This window comes from Manis javanica, chromosome 2 (assembly GCF_040802235.1).
Source record: "Manis javanica isolate MJ-LG chromosome 2, MJ_LKY, whole genome shotgun sequence".
Classification (NCBI taxonomy): Eukaryota; Metazoa; Chordata; class Mammalia; order Pholidota; family Manidae; genus Manis; species Manis javanica.
In genome coordinates, this window is record NC_133157.1 from 103,240,975 (window position 1) to 103,268,834 (window position 27,860).

Sequence of the window (27,860 nt, forward strand, 5' to 3'; positions counted from 1 at the left end):
TTTTCCCTCCATTGGTAAGTTATCTGTTTGTTCATTGGTTGCCCTTGATGATTTAACATGAATATTTTATAAAACCCAAAGCTAATAAATAAACTTCATTCTCCTTTCAAATCAAAGAACCTGAGATGCTTCAACACCAATCTCTTAACTCCATGTCCACGTGCTGATGCTGCTCATTTTTAATCTCACTTACTAAGCATTGTCTTGTCTCGCATTGCCTTTGTTTGTCTAGGTTTCCCTCGATTCCCTACACTTCATTTACTCACAATCCTTTCTTGTATCTCACACCATTTCTCTGTGATTATATCCTTTTTCTTTTTTTTATTACTCAAACTTTAATAATAAAGAACATGTACTGACATGAAAAGATGTTAACAACAGAGGAGGGAAAAGCAGATTTAAAGTCATTATATACATGTGTGTGTTTCATTTTTGAAAAAAAGTAGGGTAGAAAAGATTCAAAGGACATATAGCAAGACAGAAAATAATCACCATCCAGAGATAATGAAAATATAGATAATTTTTCTGTTTGCTAAACTATTATATCCTTTCTCTTAAAGTCTATTTTTTAAGAGTTTGTTTTTGAAGCTCTGTTCATGGTCATCATTCTCAGTTTATTTTTCCCTGGAAAGGTGTCCATTTCACTCTTTCTTGGAAGGTAGTTTCATTGAGCAGGCAATTCTAGGTTCACAGTCACTTTCTCGTAGCACTAACCTTGAGGATATTAATCTGTAGTTTTCTTACTTCCACTTCTGCTATTGAGATATAGTATTCATTTTATTTTCATTCCTTCCTTCCTAGATAATCTGTCTTTTCTCTCTGGCTTCTTTTAAGATCTTTTAGTTCTTGTTATTTTGAAGTTTCCCATACGTATGTGCTTAAAAAATTCCGCTTGGCATTTGTTAGGCTTATTGAATATGTTATATCGATGTTGGAAATTCTCACTCAGCTTTTCCAAAATTGCTTCACCCCCACTTTCTCTGGTTTTGCTTTCTATACCCTGATGCAAGTTGAGTTGGGTGTTCTCACTCCTCTATGTCACTTAGCCTGTCTTTAATGTTCTCCCTTTTTCAATCTTTTGTCTCTCTAGGGTACAGTGTGGGTGATTCATTTAGAGCTATCCTTTATTAAGTCACTCTATAATTGTGTCTAGCCAGTGTTTGCTCTTCACTTTGTGGTTATAGTAATGGTATATTTAGTTAATTGTAATGTTGAGGTTCTTTTGAAGAGGTTCCTATTTTTTCTTCTTTCTGTACATTCTTGCTTATGGTGTCTTGTTTCCACGTGTTTTATAGTTTTTCAATGTGAGCCTGTGCTAACTGGTCATTTTCCCTGGGGACCATGTCAGGCCTAGCTGCTTGAGTGTACTTATTTTCAGAAGGGATTTGTGTTGGCTTCTTCCTGGCCCTGAAGACATTGTCAAACTACGTGCACTTTAAACCAAAAGTTGCCTCTTATGTCTTTCTAGGCTGTGCAAACTCCTCTGACATAAGGGCTGATTGGTGGCTAGGAATAGTTAGGGAGGATTTTACAACCTTATCCCAGAGCCAAAGCAGAAATAGACCTATTTTTTGTGCTATGAATGTGTGACTTACCCTTTTCTGAGGATCCAGCCCTTTCCTGGGTCTGGGCTGTGTGTGTGTGTGTGTGTGTGTGTGTGTGTGTATGTAGGATATGGAGGATGTTAATTGATTTGACTCGCTTCTGAATGGTACATAAAGCTTGTCTTGCATGTCCCTAAATAAGGCTGTTTAAACAGAGGTAAGATGGGTAGATGATAGATGTTTCTGGATTAGCCACAGAATCATTGCTGGCTTGCCTCCTGAATTTATGCTTCTGCTCTGTTCTTGGGGGAGTTTCATTAGGTTCTTATAAGCTTATCCACTCATTTAAAACCCTGAACTTTGTACTTCATCTAAGTTTTTAGGTTTTGTAGCAATACAGTTTTGGGATTTCTAGTCCAGCTTATCCTAGAAGCAGAACTCTTACTGAATTTTATTAACTGCTCTGGAGTCTGGCATATGCGTCTTTTGCATGGCAATCCCTTACACGTATGTTGAATGAATGGGTGGTTGTGGCTTTTCACTGTGTCACATGGGAATCCCATCTCTCCTATTACCTCTGTTTTGTATTTCTTTTTGTGCTTGCCCTGGCACCTAGCTTACTGCTATGCACTTGTTAGGGGTTTATTGCATTTGTTGAATAAACATATGAGTACTTTGTCTTGATTCTTTAGCAAGCGAGCCTTTATAATTGTTCTCAAAAGGCTGTTTCATACATTAATCATCCTTACATTGAAAATCTCCTGCTCAGTCTCTTCAGTCTCTTTCTAAAAATGTTAGTGTTTCCTTCTGTTTTGTTCTTTGTGAACATGGAGAACAGTTGATCAGCAATTTTCTCACTTTTTTAAAACCAATTAAGTTTTTAGATACCTAAATGACATTAACATAGCTTTCAACATCTCTTTTCCAGGTTAGACAACCTCATTCCCCAGTGGTGGAGAAATATTTCTGCATGAAGTTGGGTGTGGTGTGAATGAGGCTTGTTTCTGACAGTTATATGCAACTGAATGTGTTGCTGTAGAGTAACAATCTCACTTGAACAGGAGGCTTACCTACTGGGCATCCTTGCTCAAACTGTCTCTGCGTCACTAACTCCTTGGCATGAAGTTTTCAGGTAACCCAGGAAAAGATCACAAGCCTCTGTGGCTCTGTCGTCAGTGCTTTACGAGAGCTGCATCCACATTCTGTGAAATCTGTGACATGTTGCAGACTGGAGCTACCACGGCTCACCACTGCAACTTCCTGCCTGTGTGCCCAGGACTGCCTTCTGAGGCCTCACATGACTGGGTGTGAGCCTGGCCCCCTGCTTTCAGCCCTGACCGACAAAGAGGCACCTGGCCAGACAGAGGCTGAGGGAGGGGCCAGGTCTGCATATTCCTTCCTGAGGTGAGTTCTCCATGCCATTTACCTCGTGGTCGTTCATCAGTGAGCATTTGCACAATGCTCAGGACATTATCTGGCATTATCCAGGGGCCCTTGGTGGCCATCAGGTGCACAGATATGGATGTAAAGACAGAGTGAGTGGGAATTCACTGGATAAAAAGATGGCTTGTTGGCTTTTACCTGTTCGATTGTTTGATCAGATAACCAAATGATCCACTAGCAAAAATGAACCTGGTTCCTCCACAGAGCTCAGCTTTGTGCTTATCTTGGGGAGGAATTAGAAGAAAGACACAGGCTCTGCCTTCTGGAGAACTCCTCTCAATAGATAGATTTCTGAGTAGTAACTGGTTTGCTTATTCAATAAATACTTATTAAGCATCAACGGTGTGCCAGGCACTGTTCCAGGCATTTGGGACAAAAAGTCTACCCTAGGGAACATTCATTCTAAATGTGCATAACAATTATTTTTATTAGCAGAATCTGGTTTTTCAATGTCTCAAGGGAGACTGTTGCTTAAGGAAATCTGACTGAATTCTTTTTGTAAGACAGTGTCTCTTTCCTAGCCTGATGCAATGGGAAGCAATGTAGGCCAGTTGTCCAAAGGCCCAGCTGGGCTCTGCACTGCTTTTAGAACTTTGAGCAACTCGCAGAGCCAGGGCTGGGTACATAGTTTGCAGGGACCAGTGCACAGTGAATATGTGGGGCCTCTTGTTCTACAGGCAGAAAAAAAGCTGTTTCCTTTCTTTGCAGTCTCTCTCTTAACCTGTCATAGTGTTTCTTATTTTCTCTTTAATGTCTCATGCCCAGGGGCACACGGATACTTGCAGGGTGAGTACAGACCCTCACAGACACTACCCCTCCTCCCGGTGTGACTTGGTACGTGAGTTACACGCACCCTGCGCCAGCCCTATCCCTGCCCCACCACTGGCAGTGGGGGGCAGCAAGGTCTGGGCGCTGCAGTGAGGGAGGCAAGGAAGCCGCAGGGGTCAGGACTGTGGGTGAGCTGAGACTCCAACCGTTCACAGCACAAACAGTGTTCCTCTGTCCTGTAAGACTCCACCTGCAAAGCACAGATTCAAAGATCAAATCAGTACGTTTTAATTAATAATTAATTAACCCCCAAGTTCTGGGACATTGGAGTGTGGAGTCATGGTGACACTGACTGCATACCAGTGAAGTCAGCCTGGCACAGCCTTACCCTGTATGTTATACAGGGATAACAATGCCTGTCTTCCTACCTCCCAGCTATACTGTGAGAACCAAATGAGAAGAGGAGGTATTTTGAAAAGTGTTAAGTGCTGTTCTACATATCCAACATATATTACATATATAAATACATGTATAATTATATAATAATTACAACATAATATTACATGTATTACATAAAAAGTGCTATTTTATGTATATAATATTTATTATATATAGGCATATAGTCATATATATATAAACATACATATATAGAGAGACATATAGGGATGTATATGTTGACATAAGGCTCTCTATAATCCAAGTCCAGTTTCTCACATCTGATATTGTGTGGCCTTCACGTGACTCACATGCATGTGTATGGGGCTCATGTCCAGCAGTCAATATTCCATATCCCAACTCTATGGAAACAGGTTATGTAAGGTGCCATAGAGTCTTTATAATGAACCCCTTGGCTGGGCCCCTTGGAGGCTGCACAGCAGATGTGCTGCAGAGGAGCTCCAAGATCAGCCTTGCCCTGTGAACTGCCTTGTGGCACAGGAAAATGCCATGAAGGGCTTAAAACTTCTTTCCTGGCAGTTTATTGGTCTTAGGGGGTGGCATAACATAGGGTTAATTAGACCTGGATTTGAACCCAGATCTACTATTACCTAGCTGTGTGACCTTGGGGATGATACATGAATAAGCTTTTTCTCACTTACCATAAAATGGGTGTGACATTAGTAGTACCTTCTGATGAAACATGCCTAAACAGGACTTGACACATTAGCAGGCATGCAGTAGATGCTCAATAAATGTTAGCTATTACCATTTGTAGCTGGACAGTGTTTAGGCTCATGCAAGATTTGATGAGTAACAGACAGTCCTGCCTGGGCTCTTATTTGATGAATATCAGTCTTAGCACCCAAATGAAAGATGCCAAGTCTAATTGGCCACTAGAGACTCAAGTCTTGAGACTTGCCTCATGCACTTGAAATTCCCCATTCAGGTAAGTTCTATCAGGGTGAGAGGAGAAAACACAACAGAACAATAACCTGAATATCATATTGTGGCCCAATTGAAACCTTGACCTTTTTTGTTTTCATGCAGAAGAAATGTCAAAATCTGAACACTGAATTGTGTCACTCTGAACTAATTTTTGCCCATTCTTTTGGTTGTATATACCCTTCTACCCTTAGTCTTTGAAGTCTGCTTATGAAAATAGACTGTGTAGAAATTTGATAACTATGGCTTACAGAGAACTGCTTCTTGGCCAGGTCACATGCATGGAGATCCTGTTTCACACACTGGACCCTCACAGGATTCTTGTGCATCCACTTTAGCATTAAATGTTGCTGATTATAGAGATACCTTCAAAAAATAGTCATAACAGCTTAGCAGCTGCCAAGGAAAACACTACACTGAAAAGTAATGGCATTTTATTAGCTAGAGATGAGTTAAGAACACAGAAGAACCAGTTCCTCGAATGACTTGATGAATATTTGATGCCAGCTAGTGGTGAGTTTTCAAAATTTGTCACACTTTTCCAAAATCTGTCTCTCTAGGGCCAACACAACCTTGGGAATGCTAGGAATATAAGGAGTCCCCCAGCCAAAGCCAGGCAGAACCTGTTCTAAGAACATGGTAGAACCAGATGCCCTGGGCAGGGCGTGGGGCACACTGATCTGCTTTATGGTCTGACCACACCTTACCCAACCAGAGCAGATGAGTATCCAGGCAGACAGCATTTAACTGGGGAGTCTTAATTTATTTTGTGTTCCATATGGTGCCCCAAAAAGTTTGATTGGCAGACTTCTGTTTTGAGATGGGTTAAAGTTATGATTTTTAGCCTTGAATACCCTAATATGTCAACAAAAACTCTTTGAGGAAAGTGAATGAATGGAAGAGTTTGGAGACTGGGAAACTAAAATTGACTCTTATTCCTTCAATTTTAATGTGACACATGAAGATGAAGAACTAGCCCCGAAATGCTCTGCTCTTCCCAGCAGTAAAATCTGCCATCTCTTTGGCTTTGAAGTTTAAGAGGACCTTGTATGGTTTTTCACTCATTTGATTATTCATCCATTTATTCAGCATAAGCAGATCCCCCAATGCTGGATGTGTTACAGAGACTGGGATGGACATAATCCTTGCTCTCATGGAGCTTTTACAATAGATGTGTTTTTTTTCAAAGAGTGGATTGTGAAATGATGTAGGCAGTTGTGATGGGCATTGGAAAAAACAAAATAGAGCAGAATACAAAACTGTATGGGGGTATGGGGAGAGAGCAGAAGCATAATGATAAATCCCAGGAAAGTGAGGCCCATAACGTGTAACAATAAAACAGGTTTACTTTTGGCAAAGAGAATGGACTTAGGAGAAAACCCCGCTGCTCTGAGTCACACAGGAAGCTGAGAACTCAAATGCGTGAGTGGAGGCAGGTCTGATCAGCAGGGCATAATGTGAATCCCATGGAGACCTAGGGGTGGAAGTGGAATGAATTCTTTATCCTTGGTTGCACTGGTAAAAATCACTGATTTGGAGCACTTACGGGAAGTAGAGTTGATATGAAGTATATTACTGGATTTAATAATTTAACAGGCTCTTGGAAATCCCATTCTCCAAAGCCTTTGGCTTTCTGATTTTCTTTATGAAAGCTGCTTATGTTTGTTCTATTTTTTGTACCTGTTTCTCAAAGTAAAGTCTTATGCCTTCTCTCTGGCTGACCCTGGTCCTATTTAATTTTCTCTTTGTCCAATAAAGCCTATTTCTTATCCCAAACCATGTGACATTGTGGAATTCATCCTGGCAGGTGGTGACAGATTTTCCAGGACAACAGCTAATGAGGCAAGTAAATCTGAGAGCGTATGACTCAGGAGCATGAGAAACTCTCCTGTCTGCATCACTGATGAACTGTGAGGGGAAAAAAAGTTGATGATGACCTAGGGGCCTGGGTTCTTCGTGGTCAGGGCCATGCCTGTCCATCCCTGCAGCGCTGGGGCCTAACTGGGCCTGCTATGACGCCGGTGTTCATGCAGGTTGTTGAATGGAGGTTTATGTTTGTGGGCTAACAAAAGGGTGTGGAGGCTGTGGAAGTGGGGAAGCCTTGCTCCAGCTGTTATTTAATGGTGGAATGTGAGGCCCTAAAGAACAAGCCTCTGGGTATTAAGTCCACAGTCCCTTGCTGATCCGAGGTTGAACCAGGGCAGCATGGCTGCAGGCAGTATTCAGTGCATTCAGTAAGTGTCCGAATTGAAAAAGAATGTATTTATTTGTGAAAAATGGCCATTAAACATGAGAAAAGTTACTCAAAGTTGAAATTATTGTTAACAAATGGTTTGAGTTTGTTTCTGCACAGAAAATATGCCCCTTGAAGAAATGTTAGGTATGGAAAAGCTGTCACCTGCTCACATGTGGTTTCTGTTGTCATCTGTGTGATGATCTGTGGGTCTCATAATTACTCTTGAATGACAAAGGTCTATTGTGTTATTGTGAAAGAATCTATTTAAATTTAGTGGTGTCTCCCAGGGGGCTTCCTCCCATTACCAGGTAAGGGTTCAAACTCCTCTACTGCTGTAGTTTGAAAAGCAAATTGGCAAATTTGGTTGATAAGTACCTGCTGTGTAAATGTGCAGCTCATAGGCAAGAAGTTTAAAAGCTTGCTGTGCAGGCTACCAGTTTATCTTCCCACAAAACTGAAAGAACACAGGAAACTCTGGAGTCCAGCCCTTCCTTTCTGGCAGCTGCTGCTTCTCAGAAAGTTCTTCTAAATACCCTGATCACTGAGGCCCTTCTGTTTCTAAAAGTGAAAATTGCATTTCCTGATTACTTTTAATTTCAGGTTGGGGAATGATTCTGCTTGACTCCTGGACTTGCCCTCTAATAATACAAGTTAATAGTGTTATTTGTGTTATGATTTAGTGCTGTCTAAGCAGCAAGCTGTGTAACATTTCACTGTGTGAGGTTGGTTTTCGTCTCTACTTCACATATGGAGAAACTAAAGCAGAGAGAAGTTATGAACATGTCCATGATCAACCAGGAAATAGTGGAGTCGGGATTTGAACCCATGCAGCATGACTGCAGAATCCACACTCTTAACAACCAGCTCTTCATCCCATTCTAAGTGGGCACTGAGCTCTGACTTGGGCCACAAATCATCCTCAGCAAACATGAACTGATGATCCACACACTGTGGAGAACAGTTGTCATCCCCCACTGTCAATACCATGACACTTTACCAAACACTCACTACAGGCCAGACTTTGTACCAAGGTCTTTACCTACAGCAATCAAATGGAGGTAGGTGTTTTTATCCTCATTTCTCAGATGACTAATTGAAATTCAGAGAGGTAAATTGCTCATGGTCACACAGCCAATAATGGTGAATTTGGACTGCAAATCTCACTGTTACTGACTCCCCATCTCAGGTTCTTTCCACTATGGTGTGCTAATAATTTATAGAAGATAATAACAATGCACAAGCCTAGACTTCCATGGGAAGTGTCCCCTTCAAATTTCAGGATTTTTCAGAGTACCAGTTGTCTTCCCTTAAAGAGGTAATTTGAAATTCATAGTATATCTGTCTCAAATACAAAGACTTTGTCCAGTATTTTTATCTTCCAAACCCCTGGAATTGGCAAGGTCTGCCTTCATTTTCAAGACTGTTTAACGAGAGTATCCAGGACAGCGTGGTTTGAAACATTTCTCTGTCTAGTTTGAGTGGCATGGCAGGTTTGTTCCAGAGGATTCATCTGGGTGGGTTCTTCTCACTGGACGTGCCTGATAACCCCTGCTGGACTGCTTTGCTTACTGCGGCCAACCCAGTCCGTTGCTGGGTGAAGGTGCAGAGAATAGACAGCTTCAGTGTGGGGACTCCTTGGCCAGGTAGTCCACACAAAGGAGGCAATAAAGCAAACTCCAAATAAAAATGTTAAATTACCATCACCATAAAAGTCAAACCGGAGAAAAATGCAGTAAAGTGGAAGTGCTCTTCCTTCTTCTGATCAAAGCTGTTCTTTCCAAAAGAACTGTTACTATTAGTGCCTTGGGTATGCTTTCAGGAATTTAAGTAGATTTTAAATGGTGAATATTGGATTGAACATCATATTTATTTGCTTTAGGAGAAAGTTTATTTATATAAGAGTAAGAACCTCCCTCTGACAAGAACAAGGGATGATTTTATCTGTTTCCTTCCAGGGACCCTCTAGAATAAGTTTTTCATTTGGTGTTTATTTTGAAAACCTCTCCTCCCCTAACTTTATTTCTTAATTTGATATCTTTGTAAATTTCTTTCTGAATTTACATAGAGAGAGTGCCCAATACCTTAGCTTGGGTGGAAGGGGAAAACCCCCTGAAAACTCTTGCTAAGGATAATCACAGTGTTTATAAGAAAAACACTGGCCAGGATTACATGCCAGATATTCTCTAAACTATCAGGCATCAACGAAATGAAAATGGTGTGAATTTGAATCCAGAACTGAATACTGTGTATAAACAGAAGCAGTGGTTGTTGGGAGACAGTTCTTGTCAGTCTCTGTGTTTCTCTGTATCTTATTTACAGAGGCATCAAATGCTTTTGATGGGTACTATTTACTCAAGAATGGTTGTCGTAAACAGCCTTAGAAGATTGATGTCTCCTGGAGCAAAAGACAGGTTTACTTACTGTCCAGTGTAATAAAAGTATCTTCTTCTGGAGCAAAGATCAGCCAAGTTACTGCTCATTATAAATATTTGGATTCCCTAATTTTGATGTTCCTCTCCTATAGCTCAACTCTGTGTTCATGCAGGTATCCCCTGGCCCACTTCATCCCTGTAGGAATTGGGACTTGGAGAAGTGGCCCAATGCTGGCACTCTGGCTACTGCTATTATACTAATACAGTCCTTTGTTTCTGACCCAGGACTCTCATGTCTTCTGTCAATATCCATGAAATTGTGTCATGCTAAATTGTTAGCTGGCAAATAGGGTCAAATCTCCAACTCTTCATAGTTGCTGACTGTGGTACATAGATTAACAAGAAATATCAGTGACTCTGTGACATGGTGACTAAAATGGCATATTCTTCAGATGGCCAAGGAGTTAAGTTCCAGGAAAGTACCTATGAGGTGAGAGGAATAAATGCTCAAATGATAAGGTTACAACCTTCAAAAGCTAGTATAATCTTTAAATCTGAGAAATACAAGTACAATTACTAGAAGGCGAGGCCTTTGGGTTGCCATTGGTTGAGCCCTACCTGGAAGGTTGGGAGACTTCAGATTCCTGGAAGCCATTAGAAGGAGAGGGTAGATATCATAGCTTGAAAATAGAATCCAGGAAAACATCTTTTGTGGTATGTGAAATTTAAAACCAAGTAAGATAAATTGCTATTAATTAAACAATTTTAAATCATAAACATATGCCACATATTCATTTATACTCTTAAAAATTTATTGAAGATCCCAGGAAGCTCTTGTTTATGGTGGTTCTAGCAGTCGATATTTATAGTATTAGAATTTAAAACTGAGACATTTTTAAAAAGGTATTTATCAATTTGTTTAAAAAAAGTTACATGTTAGCATCAATAAATTTTATGGAAATAGCTATTCTTCAAAATAAAAAATAACTGTAAAAAAAGATTTTATGACTTTGGGAATCTCTTTAATGTCTGGCTTTCTAGAAGACACCAGGATTCCCATATTTGCTTCTCCATTCAATCTGTTGTGGCGTCTTACATTATGAAACCTCTGGAAAAACCATCACTGAAAGATAAGAATGAGAGAAGGAGGATGAAAAGGGACTAAGCAATGTATAGTTGATCTTTGAACATTGTGGGGGTTAAGGGTGCCAAACCCCTATGCAGTCAAAAATCCATGTCTCACTTTTGACTCCATCAAAACTTAGCTACCAAGAGCCTACCATCGACCAGAAGCCTTACCAATAACACAATCGATTAACACATATTTTATATGTTATATGTTTTATATACTGTATTCTTACAATAAAGTAAGCTAGAGAAAAGAAAATGTTTTTTCATATTGTCATGTCTCCAAAAGTTTTACCATATATTTATTGAAAAAATCTGCATATCAGTGCACTCACACAGGTCAAACCCACGTTGTTCAAGGGTCAACTGTACTCATACTTGTGTGAAAATAGCTTCAATCTTGTAGACCCCCCTAAAAGTATTCTGAGGACCCCCAAAGGTCCTTAGACCACACTTTGAGGCTGACCAATGTAGAGGTAGCACAGCCACAAGATAAAACAAGTATGACTGCAGCAAAAACATGTAAATGACTAGATTAGGAAATTACTGCATTGATTTTATGATACTAACACAACTCTAATTTCTGGGATTCCTAGATGAAGTTTCAGAAAGAGCCTGTTAATTCTATTTCTTTTTGTTAATTATGAAACCGATGGATTTTCAGCAGAGAAGCACATCAGTGTGCGATCAGATGCATGAGGGATTTGTTAGGTTTTATACTTGATAGAATTTCATTCAGGGCTGTAGGAATGCAGAATTTGGATAATATTTTAAAATAATAACTTTTCTTCCTCACGGGCTTAGCGTTTAATGCCTCACTAAGCATGCAGTTTCAGCACAGTCACCTAATGGTTGGGCACCTCTGGGCAGGTCATGTAGCCTCTCTGAACCTCAGTTTCTTCATCTGTTATGTGGGAGTAATGATGAAACCTATGCTTGCGAGGGTATGACCTTTTGGTTAGTATAACCAATGGCATTGGTCTGTGGCCAGGCATCCAGGAAGAATTCCCAGTCCTGGCTTCTGTTGGAGCAGAATGGGGCCTTTGTAGTCATCACGATGTGCATCCAGCTTTGGCTGAAACAACCGGGCAATGGAAGCACTCTATTCTCCAGGCAGCTCTACCCATTTCAGAAAGGGCTACTTGTAGAAAACACAGGGAGCTAAAATCTCCCTTCTCCTCTCCATTTCTCCGTGGCCTTGCTCCCTCCCCTGAGAGCAGTGGAATTCTCTTTCACAATATGTGAGTAACTCTCCTGTCCTGCCTGTATCTTCTTTCCTACAGACATTGTCACATCCTCTGAAGTCATTTGCATGATGTTTCAAACCCTGCACTGTGGCTCATTTTCCTTTGGACACCATGAGGCTCCAGTTCTGGACATCATGGGACCAACCCAGGCCCAGACATGAAACAGGTATACTTCTCCTTCCCATCACTCCTGTTTGGTGTGTTTGTGGGGTGAGTTTACCCTGCTCAACTGCACAGGACATGCTCATGATAGGCTCCAGGCATGGAAACGCACTGTGTGCTTGTTACTTCGTGCCCCCCTGAGGTTAGCCACTGGATGTGATGACTGCCAACTGGGCAGAAAGCAGTGCTGTCAGCTCGCTGCAGTGCTGTATTTCTCCATTTCTGCAGTGTCACGTTAGGGACCATGACACTGACTTCTAGCTAAAGCCTGATGAGTACAGACAACTTGGTTAGCTTAAGAAGTATGGGTGCTCCTCTGAAAAGCTGTTGAGTCACTGCCTTCACTCTGGTTAGCTAACAGTTATGTTACGTAATGTAGCTTCGGGACAAGACTTAGCCTTTGCCCTAGATTGCAGCCAAAATGCTGACACTTTTCCTGGAGCTGTCTTTTCACAATCTTTAGACTCTTTAGCATCCCCGAGGTCAGAACATTGAGAGTTATTACTCAGCCCTGGCAAATTCCCATCTCTGACACACAGAGCTATAGGAACTTCCCTTTCAAGTTCCCCAAAGCATTCTGAAACTGTGATCTAAAGAAAACACAGAGTTTCAGTGCAACATTTTTTTTCCAACTCTAAAAAAATGCCAGGAGTTTCATAGGTGACTCCATGGTCCTGTCACTCTTCCACATGGAACTCAGAATGAAACTCGTCCTAGTCCTGCTGGAGACTGCATTTTCTCTCTACCTCTGGTGTCTTTCATGGACTGTTTGGGGAACGACATCACATCATAAAGCTCCTATCTGGGGGTTCTGGAAGCTGGAGGGCTGTGCTCTTTTCTGAGTTTGCTGCCAGCTCTGCCTGGCCAGAAGCAGGACAGCCTGGGGTGGCTGAAATTTCTTAGGCAAAGGACAGAAAATGGACTTGTATTGGTGAACAGAAGCTGGACAACATGTGGCTTTATAGGACTAGAATTTATCAGAATACTCTTGTAAGTCCGTAGTGAGTTGCTGTACCAACAATGATTATCAGTGCTGTTGACTTCCCAAGAGACTATCAGATATTATATTCCTGCTAATGGACAAACTTATGAAGTAAGCTTATCAAAAAAATGTGAATTTAAATCTCAAAATCTCTGTATACAGGGAGCTGGGATCTGTATACAGGAAACACAGGGGACAGAAGAACAGGTAAACATCTTGCGCGTGCAGTAAGTGAAATCATGTTGTGTGTATCAGTAGCTGTTTCTTGAATTGCGGAGCAGTATTCCACAGCATGGTCATACTTGCATCTGTCTTTTCATTCTCCACTGAAGGACAGGTGTTTCCAGTTTTTCACTACTATGAATAATGCTGTTATAAGCATGCACGTACAGGTTTTGATGTGAATGTAAGTTTTCATTCCCTTGGGTAAATAACTAGGAGTGGGATTGGTATAAATGGTGTAAGTGTATTTAATTTTATAAGAAACTGCCAAACATCATCATGAGCATGTAATAAAATAAACTTTCCTTAGATGACTGTGAGGAATGGGTTGCTTGCAAAGTGCATGAGTATATGCTTGACACTCAGTAAATGTTGGTTATTAGCAATCCCATTATTCTCAGTGGTTTTAGGCTTGAGCACAGGTGTTGCCCTTGAACTTTGAGCACTGGAGACGATATAGGCATGAGTAGTATCCAAGACCCTAGGATGCTAGTGGTGATGTCTGGGACCATTAAGAGTGGGGCTAGGCTGTGGGGCCAGACCCTGCCAGCACGGATGCCCTGGGACGCCAATAGGACCCCTGGGCCGACAGGACCTTCTGTGAGTTGGTCAGATTTCCCCAGTTTTTGTTTCTAAGGAAAGACAAGATAGTTTCATGGTTACCAGATGGACACTAGGAGCCACTAATCTGAATATTAAGAGATGTGACCTTAATTTGTAGTCTACATATTAGGCTGCATATTAATTATATTCAATTCTGTGTACTTTTGATACATTTTAAAAGATAGTCTTTATTTTTCATAAGAGGTTTAGATTTATAGAAAAAAACAAGAAGGTAGTACAGAGATTTCCCATATACCCTGCAACAAATTGTCCCTATTATGAACCTCTTGCATTAGTATGGTGCATTTGTTACAGTTTATGAATGAGTACTAACACGTTATTTCTCTGAGATCTTTGCTCATTCTGATTTCCTTTGTCAGCTCCCAGTGGGTCATATCGACTGCTGGTAGTGGCAGATATGAATTCCACAGCCATCTTGAGCATTTGGAGAACACTCAGAAATAAATTATGAGATATTTGAGACAGATTGTTTAATGGTCACAGGTTCCTCATCTTCCTCTAGTATGTCCTGTGCAATGTGACTTTTCTGCTCCTTCCAAAGAAATGAAATATGTTTGCTTCCCCCTTGAAACAGGGGCAGGGCCATATGGCTTTGGCTCTTGAGACATCAGCAGCATGACACAGGTTGGCTCAAAAAGCACTTATGCATTGGCGTTTGATCTTTCTTGCTGCCTGAGACTTCCGGGTGAAGTAGTCTGAGCTGTTCTCCTTAATAATGAGGGAATATATGGAGAGGGACAGCCAGCCCCAAGTCCCAGACATATGAAACCATCTTGGTTCAGTTATCCCAAGTAATCTGTCAAATTCTGGGGGATCTCATGAGTGATTCCAGAAGAAGATCTGCCAATCTGAGCTTAGCCTAAGTTGCCAGCCAGGGAATCATCAACAATTACCCACTAGTTGTGGGGTATTTCGTTACATAGCCATAGGTAACCGGTACAACTCATGGGACAACTAATTCAGAAGATTACAGTTGATGTCAGTGTGGAAGAAATGGCAATAAAATCAGAACAGTCCCTCTCCCCCCACCAATCATCCACTCAGAACTTTCAAAGACTCAACAGAGCAGCTGCTAATACTGTTTGAGCACATGGATCTATTTTTCTATAAAACTGGATGAAAATCATTTTCTTTAGTCTCCCCAGTTTAGTTTCTGATATTTTTTTGTCCTCCTGTTTTGTCCTTTCTCTTTTTAGTTTCTCTTAAATGCAACTTCTACTTTTTAGATATTTTAACTCTGCACAAATTCTTCCCTCTTCTGGGGGTAATACCAGAATGTTGAAATTTTCTTTGCTTTGTGGACGCCATTGTAGTTCTTTCATATGTACCTCTATCACTTTCTCTTTTCAATTTCTTGAAGATATCCCTTAATTAGGAAAGAAGAGCTGTCTTTCGATTTCTTAAAATTTTCTTTGATTTTCTCCCAAGAATTAAGTATATAATCTTTATATTATAATTGTCTGAAACTATAAATATTATTTATAAAAATCTCCATATAGAACCCTGTCTTACGTATAACAGGAATTGGAATATGAAAATAAAAAGTCAGAATTGCATGATAGGAAAGTTTTCAGCTATAAATCACTTACTCATCAATTTTCCTTAAAATTTCATCATTAGAATGCATCTCTCATGGAAGATCCATCTTTTCTTTTCTTTTTTTTTCATTTTACTCATCCCTCACCCCATGATATCACACTTTACATCTTTTTATTTTGTGTATCCTCTAATTATTGCAGTTTCAGCTAATTTTACTACTTTTGTCTTTCCACTGTCATACCAGTTTTATAAATGATTAATCCACTATCTTCACTACACATTTTTTTCCAGTGAGACTTTTACTTTCATATGTTTTGTCATTAATCAGTGCCATTGTTTTTCAGCCTAAAGAAGCCCCTTTAACATTTCTTGCAGGACTGGTTTGGTGAGGATGAGCTCCTGTGGGTCCCTTAGGGGATCTTCACTTTTTAAAATTCTTTTTTCTCTTTGCTGCCCTAACCTGATGAGTTCCCTTGTTTTGTCTTCCAGCTCACAGATCCATTCTTCTGCTTTGCCCACTCTGCTGTGGAACCCCTCTAGTGTATTTTTCAGTTTGGTTATTGTAGTCTTCATCTCTGTGACTTCTATTTGGAACTTTCTTATATTTTCTGTCTCTTTCTTGAGGTCTCACTGTGTTCCTTCATCTTCTCCTGAGTTTGTTGAGCATCTTTATGATCTTTACTTTGAAATCTCTTATCAGGTGGATGGTTTATGTGTGTTTCATTTCTTTTTCTGAGGTTTTGTCTCATTCTTTGGTTTGGAACATATTCATCTGTCTCTTTGTGTTGTCTGATTCTCTGTGTTTGTTTCTATGTATTAGGCAAAAACAGCTACCTCCCCAGTCTTGAAGGAGTGACCTTGTGTAGGAGATGACCTGTGGGGCCTAGAAGCCCAGGGTCCCTGGCCAGTAGAGCCATGCACCTCAGGAGTGACCCCTGTGTAGGCTTCATAACCTGCCAGTTATGGCAGGACATGGCTGCGGGGTGGGAGTGTGGGACACTTACCTGGCTGAGGTGTGGCTGCACCCCCACCTGCACTAGCAGGTTATTGAGGAAGATTGCCAATGGCATCTACCAGTGCGGACATTAGTAAGGTGGAATAAAATAGCAAAAATGGTGCCCACCAGCACTTCTGTCCTTAGAGAGAGTTGCAACAGTTTCCTGCCTCTCTCTGCCAGTCACTTGAAGGTCAGTAAATACGGCTCCTTCAAGTGTGGTCCAGGTGCTTTTCGAACTACTGCTTTTATACTGTGTCCCAGAGTGAGTGGCCTGCCCAGCAGCCCTGTATAGGCAGGTTCTCAGTTCCCTACAATTCTGAGGTTCTCTTGGACATAATCCTCATTGGTTTTATGTTTTGGGGGCTCAGCTCTCTGGTGCATCACCCAGTGGTTAAGCTGCCGGATGTGCAGCTCAAATCCCACCCTCTTCTGGTTTTGAGATTCCCTACTGACTGTGCATCGCTGTGCCTGGGGTATGGTTTTAGGTGAGAGCGTGTCTCTGCTTCTCCTACCTGTCCTTATGTAGCCCTTTTATCCTTTGTTGCAGAGGGCTGTTCGTCTAGTTTTGAGGACTTTTTCAGAGGAAATTATTCCATATTTAGTTGTAGATTTGTTGTGTTCCTGGGAGGAGGTGAGTCCAGGATCTTCATATGCCACCGTATTGAACCGCCTCCTTGAGTCATCTTTTCTCTATCTGAAAAGTCTTGTATCTTTTAGCCAAAACTTTAACATCACTACGGTTCTTCTTTGACATTCACACATTTAGTCACTATTTACTAAGAGTTTTCTCTATTCTTGGCTCTGGGCGTGAAGATACAAAGATGAACGCAAAACTCTGCCTTCGAAGTAGAAATCATGATGATAGAAAATAGCATTAATTCAATTTAAGAAGTGAAATGATAGGCAAGCACAGGGCATTACAGGGGCTCAGAGGTCTGTGGGTGCGTTTGGGGGCGTGCATGATAAGGGGATGAGGAGGAGATGTTGGAGTTAGGTTGTGAACTAAAGTAGGAGTTAGTCATAAGAAGCATGTGTAATGTGAGTGGGCTGTTGCAGACAGGGCCACACGGGCCCCGGCCAAGACACAGCCACCAGAAGCGGGTGTGCACGGGAGCATGCAGTGTGGGGAGGAAGGAGGGGGACAGCTGCCTCCACTGGCAGGTGGCTCCAAGGCATCACGCTGAGAAGTGGACTGCATCTTGTAATGCCGAGGGAGCCCCTGGCAGATCTGCAGTAAGGGAGGAACGCTGAGAATGTGATGGCATATTTGAAAGGAGAACATTGCAGCCTGTTGCCCTCAAAAGCCTGATAGCAAATGAGAAGAAGAAGAAGCTTTGTTGCTGCTGGTGTTACAAAGAACTTTATTAACATTTGTGGCAAACTTTACTCCCAGGCTTCTTCAGCTTAATTAGCTGCAAAGAATGAATTGTGGGTAAGTAGAATCTGAAAAGAGTTTTAAGTGTACAAAGGGCAAGTGAAAAGATGAGGCAGATTGAGACATGGGTAGAAGACTAAGCTGGCAGGACTTACAATTAATTGGGTGTGGGAAGTAGGAGACAGAGTTAAGGGTGACATCCAGGGATCTAGTGTGGTGAGGGAGTGGGTGGCAGAGCCCTGGCATTGGGCAGAGGAAGAGGCAAAAGTAAGTGGGACAGTGGAGGAGGACTCCACGGCCATCTGCAGGAGGCACCGGGGGGCCCTACGGCCTTTGGCAGAGCGCTCTCAGCTCTACGGCAGAACCATTTAGTCACTGGCTCAGGCTGCTGCATGGATGACTGGTTAAATTCTCCTAACTGGATGGCACCTTCTTTGCCCTATCCTCTTAAATCCACTGTGCCAGGTGAAGATTTTTACTGGAGGATGAGGAAGACAATCAAGCCTTATTAGATACAGATGAAATGTGCCAGTTACAAAACTGGAAATTTGTTGATTTAGATCAAGTGATTGATACACAGCCCAGAGTAAATTTCCCAGAAATTGTTACCAAAATGCGGGGGGAACTAAACCCCAATTCCTGACTGCCTTTCTTTATTTCAGAGTTAAGATATTTCTCATGCTCACCTTTGACAGTGGTTATGAGCACAATGCAGCGTGTAGCTGGCTCAACGATTTTGCTTCAAAGATTGCTGCATCTTTTAATGTAGGCAATTCTTCATGTAAATACCAGTCCGGAAAGAGTTTTTTTTAAAGAGAAGCTGTTTTAATCAAACAAAGGGCAAGAAGTTCCTTCCTGAATGGTTAAAACCCTACTGATTATACCAGTAGTGTGCTGATTATAAGCTGCCCCTTGGCCAATTCTGCTGCATTTACCAGAATTCTTGTTAAATAACACTTTCCCAAAAATAATGTGAGAAAATCAAACAATGGAACATACAACTAGCTAACAGATAGGGAACTACAAAGTAAATATACAACCTTTTATGCTCTTTCTCTTTTAGATAAAAAGAAGCATGCACCTTTCTCTATAAAATACAATTTTTAGGTGAAAAGTTTCATTGACATTATTGTAATGTGTTAACTTTTCATGCTCAATGAAATCTTTTAAAAAGGTAATATGTTTTAAATAAATGTTCACATTATAGGACATTTCAACAGTACAGATAAGCAAAAAGAAGAAAATGGAAAGCGCTCGCCATTTCACCATTCTGAAATTTACCTTGTTATAGAAAATCCAAAACAGAAACAGAGATAATCATGTAACAAATTCTAATGTATCTATTACCCAGCTTGAACAACTATTAATTCATGGTTAGTTTTTAAAACAGCTGTTCAGTTTTCTTTTCTGACCTCCAGAGTGAGGGGAACAATGTCTAGCAGAGTTTTGCTGTGGAGAGAGAGCCGTCTGTGTCTGGAAGGAATGCACTGATGCTGTGGCCAGCAGGGACCACAAAGGATAAACTCAAATACACGCTGCAGTCTGCTGAGTGCCCCTGTATGGAGAAAGCCTGCATCAGCTTGGGCTTGGCGTTGTTAGGAGTGGTTATGTGGGTGCGGTCAAGCTGTATCTCTTGAGTAAGAGGTCAGAGGATTTTGAGGTCCATTTGGGGGAGGGGCAAGATGTCAAGCTAGGGGGAGGAAAATAGGATCAAGAGGGTAGACATGACATGAGGGACAGGGAGACAGGAAAAACTCTTAGGCTGCAGTGACTGGGAGGGACTTCTTCTCCTGCATATGGTGATATATGATGTATGCTACATCATCTGGGACTCTTCAAGAAATGTCAGGAAATTCTTCATCACTTGCTAATGCTTTTAACTGAGTAGAGTCTTTTCCTTTAGATTTCCCTTGCTACTTGACTATTCATTATCTGAATGCCCCCAGTTGCCAGTTTGTTGAGGGAAGCCCGAGCTAAGTAATATGAGAACATTCACTAATGCACTGACCACACGTAAAATCAGTCAGTGCTAAGTCATCTCTCCCTCCTAGATTATACCTTTTTTTTATTAAGGTATCATTGATACACACGCCTCCTACCTTGCCATCTTTAGCCATTCTATATTATACTTTTTATTGTGTTTTAAGTAGGCTATTTCTCTTTATCTGAAATGGAGAAGCAGGATTGGTCCCAGCCACATTGTCTAATGTGGTAAGCATCTGAGTATCACAGGTCAAGCAGAATGCATATTACTGCAAAGTGAAGTTAAAATCTTGCAAAAAGAGGTGGAATTTCATGAGTGTGTTGAAATTGATGTTGGCGAACTACTTAAAATATCTACAAAGACACTGAGAAATGAGGATCTGGCAGAATGCGTGCAGTCAACAACAGAAGGAGAGAAACTCAACACAGAGGATGCCATATGCTGTTAGAGAGTGTGATTTTACAACCAGAGGATTAGGGGAGGCGCCTGGGGAAATGGATGAAGCCCTGTCCTTGAGCAAAACAGGGCCTACTTTATGTATTCATTGTGAAATTCAACAATGCAGCAAAGGATGACAAAGATCTACTCAGGATTCACTTTGTTCAGACTAAGAGTAATGCATGGATTCAGTTTTAACCCATGTCACATTACATATCAGATAAACATGTTTTTGTTCTTGTTAGTTTGGTTTTTCAAGATAAACTTTGAGTCAGACCATATTTTTGGATGATTTTACTATAAAAATTTTAGCTTACTATAGAAAACCTAAAACAGAGATAATTATATAATAAACTCTCATGTATCCATTACCCAGTCTGAACTATTAAAGCCTGGCTAATTTTTTATAAAAGGTTTTATTGAGTAAGAACATAAAACATTATTAGATCAAGATACACAATGTCACCAGCACCCCAGAGGTCACCTTGGGCCCCCTTCAGCCACTAGTTCTTCCAAGTGTAATGGCCATCCTGACTTTCAACACCATACTCTAGGGACCCACTGCCAATCTTATCTTCTCCATGCCCACCCCTCCATTCTCCTCCCCCCACTCTGTGTCCCATCATTTCATATGAAAATATTTCAGAATGTAACTCTAAAAAATACAGGACCTTTAAAAAAATGACCATAATGCCTTAATCACATTAAAAAAATTAACTATGATACCTGAAGGTCAGGAAATATCTTGAATATGTACATTTGCCTGTTGGTCTTTCTTATAACTTTGAAATTTTGCAGGTTGTTTGAATCTTGATCTCAGTAAATCCAGGCTCCCCTTCTAGCTTGCCCTCTCTCCCTCTCTCCAGCAGCTCTTCTTCTCTCTGTCTCTCCCACTGCCATTTTTTGTTGTTGTTGAAGGAACCGTATATTCGTTCTGCAGAATTCTTCACAATCTGATTTTCCTCCTTGTGTTCTGTGGTGGTCATCACATCTCTCTGTCTTATGTGTATTCTGTAAATTGGAAGTTAGATTCAGAGTTTTGATTAGATTCAGGCTTGATATTCTGGCAAGAATCCTTCATAGGTGGATTCTTCCTGGCAAGATTTTATTAGACAAAATACTTCTAAAAAGAGAAACTTTCCCTCATCCACTCTTCAGGTGCCTTGAGGGACAGTTTGCCTAGGAAATACAGAATAAATGCTCAATTCTTTCCCTTTATTTACAGTTAAATAAAAGTGAGTTGATTCCCTAGCATCCTCAACAAATGCCTGCTGGGTTTTTTCCTTTATGAGGATCATTATGAACTCTTGTCAGGCTTTAGTCCATTTTACTAGAACACTTTGATCTGATTCATCTGGAGTGGATCTTCCCAACAGTCCTCAGATAATGCAGGCCTCTTGCTCAAGTAATAAAGCAGCTGAAGAGAGAGGCAGCAGCTTAGGTTTGAGTGTAAGAACTCACTGCATCTTTCTGTGAAGGTAAAAGTAGCAAAATACATGCAGGAGCCTTTTTATTTAGGAAAAAGATAACAGATTGTACCTCTCAGTACTGCAAATGTTAGATCAAAAATGCCCCATGCTTGAGAGGAGGCTTATAACTGGATTTGGGGAGCCTGTTGAAGATGGTGAGACATAGTGGCTTATTACCATTCAGCTTGGTATGTGCATGCGCCCAGGTTCCCACCTAAGAGGTTCAGTGTGACCACCGGCTCTGTGCAAAATCTGCGTCTACAAAAAAGAAGAGATTATGTCAGAGTTTATACAACATATAATAGAAAATACACTCGAGTTAGTCAAAGTCAACTCAAAGTAAGTTGGGAAGTCTAGCAGACCATTGTGCCACAAAGGTGACTCAGTAGGCTGGGCACAGGTTGGCCCAAAGCACAAGTCACACAAACTATGCAGATGTGAGTTGACGTGTGGCACATTCATCCCTCCAGCTCCTTGTCAGTTAGGCTTACTAGGCGCTTACTAGGCTTACTAGGCTTACTAGGCTTACTTAGCAGATATTCCCCAGTGGAACTAGCTTGAGGAGTAGTACAACCAAAGGGTTTGGATTGAGATTTCTGGCATCCCTACCGATCTGAAGATTTGAATCCCAAAGGTGGGCTTCCCTTGCCTTCCCTGGAAGCAGAGAGCCCCATGCCAGAGAATGTGATGGGGACATGTTCATTGAATAGAGATTTCACTGGGAAGAATGCTAGGATTTCCTGAGTGTAGGCAATGGGCTTTTATCCTATTTACCTCACTAATTAAAAAAAAAAAATCCATGATGATATGAACTCTGACCCCTTTTTATAGATGAAAAAAATGAAGCTGAGAGAGGCATGATAATGGTCTAGATTATGTGGCTTCCAAGACCCAAGCAGGCTTGGTTTCCAGTCTAGGTGAGTTCTAGGCCACAGTGAGGGCTGATTCCCTGCTAAGAGCCCTCCACGCGGGACTGTCTGGGGCACCTGAGCCTGGAAACCTTGGAGGACCAGCTCCCCAACCCTTCAGGCTTCCTGTGGACATGCTGCGGACCCTGCCCATGCCCCCAGGATTGTCTCTTCCCTGTGTGACCACAGGAGCCTCCTGACAGGTCTCCCAGCTTGCAGTCTTGATCCTCTCTAGAGTTGGTTTTCAACACAGGCAGAATCAACCTTCTAGAATGCAAATCAGCTCATGACCCTCCCTACTCAACCTTCCATCTCACTCAGCAAAATCTAAATTCCTTACTGTGATGACTCAGCCCTATAGTAGACTTTGTTAATTCTCTAATCTGTTTTCTAGTAATCTGTTCTGGTCTCCTGACTGCTATTTGAGGATGGCACTTGGCAAGAAAGCAAACAGCAAGCCCAAATGGAGTCAATTGCCCCACAAGTCAACACTTAGTTTCAACCTGTATCAGAAATATGACCTTTTAACAGTCAACCAGAATTTTCTGGTCTGCACCAGAGGTAATCTGTCACTCTTGTGCTGCCCAAAAGATGAGGTCATCTGCCTGACAAGACCACTTGCCTTCCCCCTAAGAGAAGGTGACCTCACCTGGAACAATCCCTCCTTTTCTTTTGCTAGTTACCTTGTGCTTCCCTAGCCCTCTTTCCTATAGAAGCTTCCATTTTGTACAAATCTGTGGGGCATCTCTCTGCTTGCTAAATGGGAAGCCACCCGATTCATGAATCACTGAATAGAGCCAATCAGATCTTCAGATTACTGGATTGAATTTGTTTTTTGACTCACTGTGGGCCTTTTTCTTGTGCAGAACTTCTCCTTGGAACATGTCTGATGGCAACACCTTCCTCCAGGCTGCAGGGAGGCTTCTAACCCCCCTGTGTGAAATTTCAGCCCCCTTACCCGACCCCCAGCACTCCCTATTCCCCGTTCCTGGTTTTGTTTGGCTGAAAATAATATTTTATTTCTATATTAAATTATAAATAATAAATAAAATAATACTTTTTCTCCAGTAAGTAATTTGCATATTTATTTCACTTGACTGTCCCATTGAAATTTAAGCTCGGGGTAGGAGTTTGGTCAGTGTTATTCACTGCTAAATTTCAGAGTCTAGAAGAGTGCCTCAGAGTGCACTAAAGATGACTATTACGATAGCCTCAGAATTGCATGCCCAGGGCTATGAGTTTTTTGCTGCCTGTGTCCCTTGGGGACAGGCCAGACCCACAGTCAGTCACATGAGCTCACGGTGACTACCCTAAGATAAGGGCTAGAGTAGCTGCATTTCCTCTTCTTACCAGGAGGTGGCAGTGTGCTCACACAGCTGGCAGCGCCCCCCCTCCCCCATCCGCCAACCCCCTCCTTACTTACGTTTCCCTCAAACAGCAGCTGGGGGGAGCTGTGGGGTCAGGTGACCTAGCCCAGTACAGCCCCCCTTCTAGGGAGAGAAAGGACTCGGTCAATCTAGTCCTGAACGACTTGACAAAACACCAAATGAAAATCCTCTCTCTCTCTCTCTCTCTGTCTACCTGAGTCAGAACAAACTGATGGTAATGCTTAAACATAGACTGTGATACCCGGTTAAGTATACATTGAAATTATCTGCAAAAAATTTTTGGAAGGTAGTTTCATTTATCTTCGGTTGTTTCTTCATTGTAATTATTTAAATATCTCTCCCTCCCCCAAATTCCCAAACATCATTATGTCAATTGTTTTCTGAGTTGAAGGAAATATTTCCCATGTGCCAGGCAATTTTGAAAAAGTGGAATTTCCTTTTGGGATTTTAATTTTTCAATCCCTACTTCTAAAAAAGCACAAAGGAAGAGCACAATTCATATGGCGTTTAACAAAACTAAATAGAATTCTGACTCTGGGCATGTTGAATGATTGTGCAAAGAGCATTAAGAATAAAACAACAGGATACTTCAATAAACATGTACTGGGCACCTCCTGGGTGTCTGGTAATAAGCTAGGTTCTGGGAAACCAAACACAAATAAAATGAGGTCATTGCTTTCAGGAAACTTAATATCTAATGAGCGTCAAGGATATTGCACAACAAATTATGATAGAAAAGAGAATAAAATGAATGATAAAAAAATGACATGAACTGCACGTGCCAGTAGTTCTGTAACATTTTTTCTGTTGACAGAGAGTAATTACGCTTGTTGGGGGTGAGGATTTAATTGTTTATATAACCATTGAATCATTGTGTTGTATACTTGAAACCAATATAATATTGTATATCAACTATACTTCAATAAAAATATATACATATATATATATATATATATATATATAAAGTACACATGGAACATTCACCAAGACAGACCAATCCTAGGTCATAAAACACTTCACTCATACTGAAAGAATAAACTTGGATCTAAACTAATGGCTACATGGAAATCTAGCTCGTTATGTATCTCAAAAGATGTTATATAACTTAAAAAACCTTGAATACAGTGGTAAAATTAAAACCAGAAAAATGAGGGCCTAAATGTATATGACTTCAATTAAGTTTTATTAACAAATATTCATTAAAGAGATAAAATGAAGGCAAATTATACCAGCAAAGTTACTAAGGAAAGTAGAAGCAGGAAGAAGTAATTTTGATTGGGAAATCAGAGAAGACTTCATGGAAGAAGTGACTTGCAAGCCAAACAAGACTTTGGTAGGCTGAGAAGGGGAAAAAAGTGCATTCCAAGCTAAGACTCTGACATGAGCAGAAGTACAAACGTGGGATCATGTCTGATCCTGCGTGTTAGAACATAGAGCTGTGGGCTAGTGCACGGGGTGAGGGTCTGGGAATGGCCAAAACATAAGTCCTGCTGAGTGGCAAGAGCCCAGCAATTGCTTACTAAGGGAAGACAGATTAAATAACTGTTCAAGCTCTCTCCAGTATAAGTGCTGGAGCCCAGAATTGAATGCAGGTTTGTGTGAGCAGAGTCCATGCACTAAAGCACTCTACTGCCTCCTCATTACACATGTGAGATACTGAAGGACCACAGGTTGCTGACATAATAGTTTTATAAAGATACCAACATGGTAAATCATGTACTCCACCTGAAAAATGGCTATGGAGAAATCATAGCACTGTAATGAAATGTTTTACCACCAGATAAACAGCTTCACACCAGCAGATGAAATATCTGATGATCCAAAAAGGTTTAAGGAGATTGGCCAGGCCCATGCCACTGGCCCACTCTGGCTACTTGAACTGGCCTTTCTGTTCATGGGCTCTGCACAATCATACCTTCGAGCCTTTACTTTTCCTATGTGATCTCCCTGCAAAGATATGCAAATGTGATTTTCTGGTAAGTTCCTAAACTTTCTTCTTTTAGTTTAAGATGTGGACTTATAAAACTGTGCAGAAAGTTCATGCAAATAACATTAGAATTTAGTAATATTTCTAAATGGAGGTCTGAAGGATTGAATATTATTACCATCACTGTGATTTCCAGAAGAAAACATAGGAGCCGTTGTGGGAGAGGTGTCTTCTCTGAAAAGTAAATACAAAAAGGAGAAGACAACTACCCAGTCTGGTTTCAAAGGAAGGAAGCTATCTCTGTGTTGTTATTTCAATGCGTTGAGTGAGCAGAGACCTTTCTAAGTGGTGGTCTTGTTACAGAGAAGTTGGTGTGTTACTATTTCTTGTTGGCCTAATTGTGACTTCGAGGAGGTGGAGAAACCAGATTCTATCCTGAAAGTGGTTTCACAGCTTTACTTTCTCAGAAACAGGAAGAACTTACTGATTTCCTTCTAAGTGCTACCTTGACCTGGGCACTGGGAGGGTGCAAAGCTATGGCTGTCATGGACCTGATGCCACAGCATACTCTTAAGGGACTTTTGACCCATCTGGGAAGAGACAAGTGCATGTAAAAATAATAATGCAGGTGCTTAGAGTGGTGTAGTCAGCATGGTCAGATTTCAGGGGCCAGAGTGGAGTCGCCTGCCATTTTCCAAAGGACACTAGTGAGTAAGGAGACAGTGCAGGTGGGAGGGACACTGGCGCAGCATCAACAGCATGGGGTTAGATCCTGAGTCCACTGTGTTACCTTAGGCAAGTCACTTAGCCCCTGCGTCTACAGGTCTAGTTGGCTTATATGTAAAATAGGAGACAGCAGTTGCATTGCATCCCAGAATTGCTGTAAAAAATAGCATCAAGTGAGATAATATTTGGGGAAGTACTTGGGAAATAACAGATGTACCCAAATGACAAGCAATTTCAATTCAATACCAACCCTGTTTCAACTGTCTTGAGCTCCAAGAAATATTCAAACAGCTTGAGTGCCAGGGAAAAAGATACTCTGTTTAATTTGTTTTTCTGATTTTTGGACACTTAATTAGAAGGCCTTGTTGGTGCAACCCTTCCTACAGATTTTTCTAAGCTTTGCATGGCTTCTCGCTCTATCACTGTCCACCATACTGAACAGCCTTCCTTCTGCTGCTTGAAGTGGTGTCTGCCAGTTTCTCTCCTGTACATTTGCTAATTTTTCTTTCTTAATGACAAACAAATTTGTGGGAAATACTTTAAGACCTTTACCAGCTAGTTTCGGCATTTAGTATTAATTTCTGAGTCCTTATTCTCTCTACCTTCACTGGTTGGCATTAGTGTAAGGAAGAGATTTCCTTTTCCCCATTTATTTCTTTGCTTATCTATTCATTATTATCAGTATGAACTAATTGATTTTTTTCTCTGCAGTGGGTTATAATCCATTACTATTATTACTTCCTTTGATGTTTGAATTGTCCCCATGCTGGCCAGTGGGAGTGTTTTAAGGATACCCAGGTTGTTTTAACCAGGTGCGGCCATGCAGACATCTGCAGACACGGAAATGGCTATCATGAAGGGAGCTGTGTCTTGCCCCTGCAGACCCTTAGGAACTGGAGGCACAGCATGCTCCACAGGGCCAAGGCCGCATGGGGAAGCACCCACGTCAGTCAGGAGGCAGAGGGAGGCAGACGAAAATGTGGGAGCCTTTCCTCTAGTTT

General features: G+C 41.2%; 1 long non-coding RNA gene across 1 annotated transcript; it reads left to right on the top strand.

Annotated features, from left to right (window-relative positions):
• The first annotated feature begins 2,737 nt into the window (after nucleotides 1–2,737).
• LOC108392180 (uncharacterized) lies at nucleotides 2,738–23,857 on the top strand. Its single transcript, XR_001851947.3, has 4 exons — nucleotides 2,738–2,948; nucleotides 12,155–12,284; nucleotides 13,425–13,469; nucleotides 23,685–23,857. It is a non-coding gene; the product is annotated as an uncharacterized lncRNA (long non-coding RNA).
• Nucleotides 23,858–27,860: the final 4,003 nt, after the last annotated feature.